Source organism: Pleurodeles waltl, chromosome 4_2, assembly GCF_031143425.1.
Source record: "Pleurodeles waltl isolate 20211129_DDA chromosome 4_2, aPleWal1.hap1.20221129, whole genome shotgun sequence".
Lineage (NCBI taxonomy): Eukaryota > Metazoa > Chordata > Amphibia > Caudata > Salamandridae > Pleurodeles > Pleurodeles waltl.
Genome location: NC_090443.1, coordinates 1,016,697,363 through 1,016,705,237, shown reverse-complemented (window position 1 = coordinate 1,016,705,237; position 7,875 = coordinate 1,016,697,363). Strand labels below are relative to the sequence as shown.

The following is a 7,875-nucleotide window of genomic DNA, read 5'->3' as shown; positions in this document are numbered from 1 at the left end:
CGAGGGACTGAGAGGGAGGTAAAGAGACCCACAGTGAGACAGTCACACAGCGAGAGACTGAGGGACTGAGAGGGGTAAAAATACTACAAAAAACTGGAGGTCAAGCGCCCCACAGTGAGACAGTCAGACAGCGAGGGACTGAGAGGGGCAAAAATACTACAATAAACTGGAGGTAAAGAGACCCGCAGTGAGACAGTCAGACAGCGAGGGCCTGAGGGGGATAAAAATACTACAATAAACTGGAGCTAAAGAGACCCAGAGTGAGAAAACAAACAGTGAAGACGCAGAGGGGGTGGGGGAGACCCCAAGGGTTGCTGTGTCCAGAAGAGGTGACTCCTCTGCACATTGCTATTGTTGTGTCATGTGACAGCCTTCTAATACCAAAGGAGTGAGGTGCAGCTCAGGCGCCGCTTTACAGACACAAGCAGTGCTTAATTTGTGCTTGTTGTTTCCACTGCTGAGCACCAGCACTTATTTTTTAGGGCTGGGGCTTATTCTTCTGCCTCAAGCATTTGCTGCGAGTAAAAGACATATAGGAAAGAGGGAGGAAGGGAAAAACAAAAAAGTGTCACAAAGGAAGAAAGTAGAAAGCTGCAAGAGTGAGCTGAAGGGGCATGGAGTGGCTGTAAATGGATTGAAGAGGCCTGAGATGACTTCAGGTTTACGAGGCCTCAGTATTCTGTGTTCAGACATTTAAGTGCAGCAGCTGCGTGTTTAAAAGGAGGACTTTGTGCACCGGCTCATTTTTATTTACAAATTAAGCACTGGACACAAGTGATTCCTTCCGCAGCAGAGCATGAGAATGAGGGGGATTAAGAGGTGTGATGAGGGGCTGGGATAGAAGCCTGGAGGATCCCTCCCTGCCCCCCAACCTGTCCCACCCGCAGCCGAGGCCACTCTGAGCCTGGGAGTGACAGGCAGGACCCCCAGAGGGTGATTCTTCACTGTGAAGGCGTGGCCTAATGGATAAGGCTTCTGCACCGTGCCCCTCATTAAAGTACCACAATGTGTCCGTCACTAAGCGCTGCACTGTGTCCTCACTAAAGCACTGCTTTGGCCTTCCTCTAAGCTCTGGAATTCCCTGCCTATTTCCCTACGGCAGACCAGGCATGAATTATCATTCCGTCGTCTGTTAAAGACCTGGCTGTTTTAACACTTTCGCCTTACGCCTAAACTGATGAAGATCGCTATTGCAAGCGCTGGGAAGCCTCGGGCAGGCATGCGCTATAGAAACCCAATATAACATAACATAACACTGCGGGGTCCCTCACTAAAGCACTCCTCAGTGTCCCTCACTAAAGCGCTGCATCGTGCCGTCACTAAAGCACTGCACTGCATCCGTCTGTGTCCCTCACTAAAGCACTGCGGCTCTCACTGCAGCGTCGTAGGGAAGATACTTTGGCGCTACACAGAGGCGGAGGTGGAGGCCTCCACAGGCATCACCTGCAGCACGTGCTGCTCCTGTTCCCAGCAGGCGCTGCACCGAGGGATGCGGGTGCTGCACTGAGGGGCTGCAGTTGCTGCACTGAGGGGCTACAGGGTGCTCCACTGAGGGGATACAGGGCGCTGCACTGAGAGGCTGCAGTTGCTGCACTGAGGGGCTACAGGGCGCTCCACTGAGGGGCTGCAGTTGTTGCACTGAGGGGCTGCAGGCGCTGCACTGAGGGGCTGCCGGCGCTGCACTGAGGGGCTGCAGGCGCTGCACTGAGGGGCTGCAGGCACTGCACTGAGGGGCTGCAGGCGCTGCACTGAGGGGATACAGGGCACTGCACTGAGAGGCTGCAGTTGCTGCACTGAGGGGCTACAGGGCGCTCCACTGAGGGGCTGCAGTTGTTGTACTGAGGGGCCGCAGGCGCTGCACTGAGGGGCTGCCGGCGCTGCACTGAGGGGCTACAGGCGCTGCACTGAGGGGCTGCAGGCACTGCACTGAGGGGCTGCAGGCGCTGCACTGAGGGGCAGCAGGCGCTGCACTGAGGGGCTACAGGGCACTGCACTGAGAGGCTGCAGTTGCTGCACTGAGGGGCTACAGGGCGCTGCACTGAGGGGCTGCAGTTGTTGCACTGAGGGGCTGCAGGCGCTGCACTGAGGGGCTGCAGGCGCTGCACTGAGGGGCTACAGGGGACTGCACTGAGAGGCTGCAGTTGCTGCACTGAGGGGATACAGGGCGCTGCACTGAGGGGCTGCAGGCGTTGCATTGAGACAGGACACAAAACACTGCCCTGAGTGTAAATACTACAAACCAACTACAAGTGACGTTTCACCATTGTTGTGGGCGGAGCTACACAGTGCTTGGATGGTGATTGGACCCTAAAAGACAAACCTCAGGGACCCCCCTGGTATCAATATGTGGTCAGAGGACAAGTGTCCGTCACTTTATAACTTACAAGTGCAGGGGGGCAGTTGGGTTTGTTTACGCGCGGTGGTTTCTGGGTAATATGCTGAAGGTAATAAGCACACACGGGGTGAACGGAGTGGAAATAAGATGAAGTGGGATCTCTGTAACCCTTTGGGTTTGAGAACAGAGAGGTTGTGGGAACTGACCTGGAACCGCTGGATGAAAAGCAGGAATCTTAACCACTAGAACACATGGAGACAGCTGGTCACTCCCTGGGTTTAGTACATTTGAGAGTGGACGGTGACCACATGGTCAGTCATTGTTTGTTCCAGTGTTGAGAGCACAACGAGTCTCTAGAAAAAGAGAAGAACAAGAAATAAATTACTCCACTCTTGCATGAATCCCGGTTTGTGGGGTGAGGCTGGTGATTACCGCTCTGGGCAGCGGTAACACAGAGACCCACAGTAACATGCATTAGTGGGAAGGAAACAGCCCAACAAAGACTCCGCAGAGAGTTAGGGAGAGAGGAATACAAACAGAGGCAAAGAGAAAATAAACCACCGAGACTGGAAAGAGGAATAAAGACTGACAGAGAAAAGGATGAGAATAATACAGACTCAGGGTGAAAGAAAAGAGACAAAGCGGGTAAACAGAGGCGGCGGAGGCTTCAAACCGCACTTGTGATCTTGTTCACACGCGACGAGGACCCCAACTTTGAAAGGACAGAAACCTTCATATATTAAGGACTTTTGTTTCCACAACTTGATCTCTCAATGCTCTAGGAGGCGCGGGACGGTGAGCGGTGTTATGGAGCGGCAGTGAGGACATATAGCGCCTGTGCACCCTTGCTTTCTAGTATAGCGCCTGAGTGATCCAGAGCCGGGGATGTTCTGAGCCGGTGTGAAGAGCCCTACAGCACCTTCCTAACCGTGACAGCGTGGCCTAATGGATAAGGCGTCTGACTTCGGATCAGAAGATTGAGGGTTCGAGTCCCTTCGTGGTCGGTTCTGAATGTAGTTTTCCACCTGCTGAAAACGTCATTTTCATGAAATAAACAAACAAGCTGCACATTCTCTTGTAAGTGCCGGTGATAATTTTAGTCTGAAGCATAAAATAACGAAGATACGAGGGACCCCACCTGCTCCGCTTTGCTCCCTGTGATGCTGATGCTGGCGGCGGAGTTTAGTGACCGACGCGGCATCAATGGTGACACGTTCACAGCACTGACCTCTGCTGCCCTGTGCAGGCTGGGAGGTGTGCCTGTGTGAGTGAATAGTGCCTGTGTGAGTGAATAGTGCCTGTGTGAGAGAATAGTGCCTGTGTGAGAGAATAGTGCCTGTGTGAGTGAAGAGTGCCTGTGTGAGTGAATAGTGTCTGTGTGAGTGAATAGTGCCTGTGAGTGAAGAGTGCCTGTGTGAGTGAATAGTGTCTGTGTGAGTGAATAGTGCCTGTGAGTGAAGAGTGCCTGTGTGAGTGAATAGTGTCTGTGAGTGAATAGTGCCTTTGTGAGTGAAGAGTGCCTGTGTGAGTGATTAGCGCCTGTGTGAGTGAAGAGTGCCTGTGTGAGTGATTAGTGCCTGTGTGAGTGTGGAGTGCCTGTGTGAGTGAAGAGTGCCTGTGTGAGTATGCAGTGCCTGTGTGAGTGAATAGCGCCTGTGTGAGTGAATAGTGTAGTTGGTTGACTGAATTGTGCCGGTGTGACTGTAGAGTGCCAGTGTGAGTGAAGAGTGTCTCTGTGAGTGAATAGTGCCTGTGTGAGTATGGAGTGCCTGCGTGAGTGAATAGTGCCTGTATAAGTGTGGAGTGCCTATGTGACTGAAGAGTGCCTGTGTGAGAGAATAGTGCCTGTGTGAGAGAATAGTGCATGTGTGAGTGGAGTGCCTGTGTGAGTGAATAATGCCTGTGTGAGTGTGGAGTGCCTGTGTGAGTGTGGAGTGCCTGTATGAGTGGAGTGCCTGTGTGAGTGAAGAGTGCCTGTGTGAGTGAAGAGTGCCTGTGTGAGTGTGGCGTGCCTGTGTGAGTGAATAGTGCCTGTGTGAGTGTGGAGTGCCTGTATGAGTGTGTAGTGCCTGTGTGAGTGAATAGTGAAGTTGGGACAGTGGTAAGACTGTCTATCTGGGAGACTCATGATGTACTTTAAAAGGTTTTACTCCCTTGTACAATGTCAGCCTCCTCTTGACGTCACCTGTATTCTGCCTTCACATGAGCTCCTGGGTGTCACATGTGTTGACATATATGTTTATAACCGGGTCTCGCAAGCAGGCGCTTTCACGAATGTTCCCATAAAGGCCGAGCCCACAATTTAAGGGACCCGAGGAGGTCACGGACAGAAATGTGGCCTTTTGTTGTCTCATGTGATAGTGCTTGAGGTTACTAGAGCGAGGCGCTATAAAGCACGGAGACTCCTGCCTAAACCAGGAGTGCTGCATGTATGATCTGTCCGGGTAACGCAGCGGACAGGAAATGGACGTTTTAAAGATACTTTTGTAAAGTACAAGACGGAAAATAAACAAAAACCGAGGTAATAAAAAGTAAACTCGGCGGAAGATGTTTCACCTCGAGCTGCCCTGAGCTTCTCTCCGTGTGCTGTATCCCATGTGCCACGAGGGGTCACTGGAAAGGTTACATGTACGCATCATGTATGTGGGCGGCTCCTTCAATCAAGGCTGGACTGACTTCAGGGCCCCTGGAGGATGCGGTACGGAAGCAGGGTCGGCTTAGGGCTGTGCGACCGGTGCAGCTGCACCTGGTGCTGATTCTGGTGAAAGGCAGGGGCGCTGAATTTAAAAGTATGAGAACTTCCTCGGCCATGGGCAATTTTCAGGCAACAATAAAAACACCTAAATAACTTTGATGATTAATGTTTCTGCTGTTGAGAAATGAGAATTTTGTCTTGTGTCAGTTTTGACTCATCATAGAGTAGCGCAGCGGGTTAATGTCCCTGTTGCAAAGAACGTGCACATGCAGATCACACGACTGAGAGTGAGTGAACTATGAGTAGCGCTTTAAAAAAATGAAATGTATGTGGGAGAGGGATAAGGAGAGATGAGGGGGCTGCTGGAGAGTGGTAGTGAGGGAACTCCTGGCCAAGGCAGAGGGACGGGCAAAGTGGGCGCTGGTCCAGGGCCCCAGCCTTCCAGGGCCCCCCTGATACAGCCAGCTCATCTGCAGAGAGGCTTACCCTGATGACCTTGAAGAATTCTTAATCACATTGCTTTAAATACTGTTTCCCTTTAATTTAGTTTTAATGTGGGTGATGTGTGAGAGTCAATTACAAACATTTTGCAGGGAAATGTGTTTATACTTCGTGCAACAGCCATAAAAAAGTTGATTTGAGACCAAACAGACCTCTCATACAGAAACGGGAGGGTGTCCAGAGATGCTTTGCAGCAACAGTAGTGAGCAGCTGCTGTGTTACAATATTGAAAACACGTCACTGTCCCTGAATATTAGATTTAAACACACATAGAAGTTGGAGGAATGGGCCTGTCTGTGACCTGGCCAAGGAGAGCATGAAGAGATGAAACTGGGCCAAGAATTCAAAGCTGTTCCGAAAGGGGCCCCCAGAATACGTTTGGCCCAGGGCCCCCCAAAATCCTTAAGATGTCGGGATAAAGAGGCAAAAAAGACTGTCGCACCGGCGTGTACTGAAGAGACAAATCACATGGCAGCCGTCACTCAATAAAGGCAGCAAAGATTATGCGGCAAAACTGAAACAGTACACGGTGTTTGAGGAGCATTATAACGAAGCCAAGCCTATTGGCTTTGCCAGCGCTTAATTTACTATGTCCCATTTGACATCCAAGCCTTTAAACCCGGGTACGAGAAAGTCTGAAATGTGGTGGGCTCAGGGCTCCCTCCTTTCTTTCTGTGGCTTAATTCTGCTTAGGGGGTGCGGGTCAGTCTCTTCCACCTGAGTGACCCCAGTTCTATATATTTTTATCTATTGTATTTTCTGCCCCGCACTGGTTGAGCTGGAAAGAAAGAAAAACACAAAACCTTTGCCGAAACCCGGGATCTTTAGATCTTCAGTCTAACGCTCTCCCAACTGAGCTATTTCGACTGATTGAGTACCAACGGTTGGCGTGTGGGACGTACGTTTCATGCTACCGCATCCAGGAAGGTCCTTCATCTTCCTCCATGACATTAGACACAAATCTATATTGGAGCCCTAATGTGACTAGAACGTCTCGGTGTTGCATATTCACAGGAAGTTGGACGTCAAAACAGACACTATTGTGTTTAAAAATAAAAAACAGAACCTTGATAAGGGAGTCTGTATCGGATGAAGTGCCTCGTCAGACTGTGAGGCGCTTGTTACATTGCCTGACCTAAACTGGGCGAGAGAGCCGCTTCGAGACAGATTCTGTCAAAATGAGCGCAATTCACTGTCTTTAATCCAAGCTGTGTTCCGGCCTCCAGAAACATGTCAGAGTTGGGACGAGTGAACAGCACATCAGCATCTCAGACGTGGTCACCGCGTGACGCTAATTACCAGTGAGTGACGCTGCATCAGCCACTGAAGGGCCATCTCTGCCCTCAGTCTCTTCACTTTCTGACCCTCAATTGTCTCCAAAAACAGGAGAAACTCAGGAACTGGCTCTGGTGTGTATCTGACAACTCGCCAAGCAGGGCCCTGGAATGATACAATTCTGTGCTCTCTGCACTGTCTGCAAAATGAGGGATTCACTGCACTTGCCACAGAAATCAGTGTCAGATCCAACAAGAGGGATGTTGGTTCAGACGGGACACAAAACACTGCCCTGTGTGTAAATACCACAAACCAACTAAAGGTGACGTTTCACCATTGTTGGGGCGGGTCCATACATTGTTTGGATGGTGATTGCGCCTGTATTTTTTTAAAATCTTTTTTTTATTGGTTTTATCCATTTAACATGGCTCCAGTGTATACCATACAGATCTGGTTGGCTCGGATACTTACCAGACATAGGTAGCAATCATACAATTTACACATTCGAACTCCATGAGGGAGAAACAGTGACATGCGTTCAGTACAATAAAGTGATAGTGGTGAGATCAACATACACAGCTGCATTAAGGTGGAAAGAACTAAGAATGCACTGGAAAACATCCTCATGCAAGAGGTGGCTGTGTACGTTCTATGAACCACTTCCAACGAATCGAGGGTCAGCTCAGCTCTGGTATAAACGAGGTCCTTCATTCAGGAAGTTATTGATGCATTTGTAGGAGCAACAGCGGTGAGAAAAAGAACTACAAAGCACAAGAGGAACTGACAACAAAACTTAGAGCCCGTTCACAACCCCCCATCCCCGATGTCCAGGGGCCCCACAGTAAGGCAACATCTCTGTAACGTCACTCGTGTTTGCGGCATCACAAAAACATTGCCTTGGGAATAATCCAGCGGAGGCGTTAGGAGCTCTTGAGAGAAAGCATGCCAATAAGCGACCAGGTGGTAGGCACAGCATATAACTTAACTAAGCGGGCACCAGCTCGGTGTCGGGTAGCACAGCATCATCAGCAACTACGTCGTGTTCCTCCCCATGCAGCTGAGTCAACAT

The 7,875-nt window shown here is 50.4% G+C and overlaps 1 non-coding gene across 1 annotated transcript; it reads left to right on the top strand.

The window, feature by feature from the left end:
• Window positions 1–3,266: 3,266 nt before the first annotated feature.
• On the top strand, window positions 3,267–3,339 carry TRNAR-UCG (transfer RNA arginine (anticodon UCG)). Its single transcript has one exon. It is a non-coding gene; the product is annotated as a tRNA-Arg (tRNA).
• The last annotated feature ends 4,536 nt before the right edge of the window (window positions 3,340–7,875 follow it).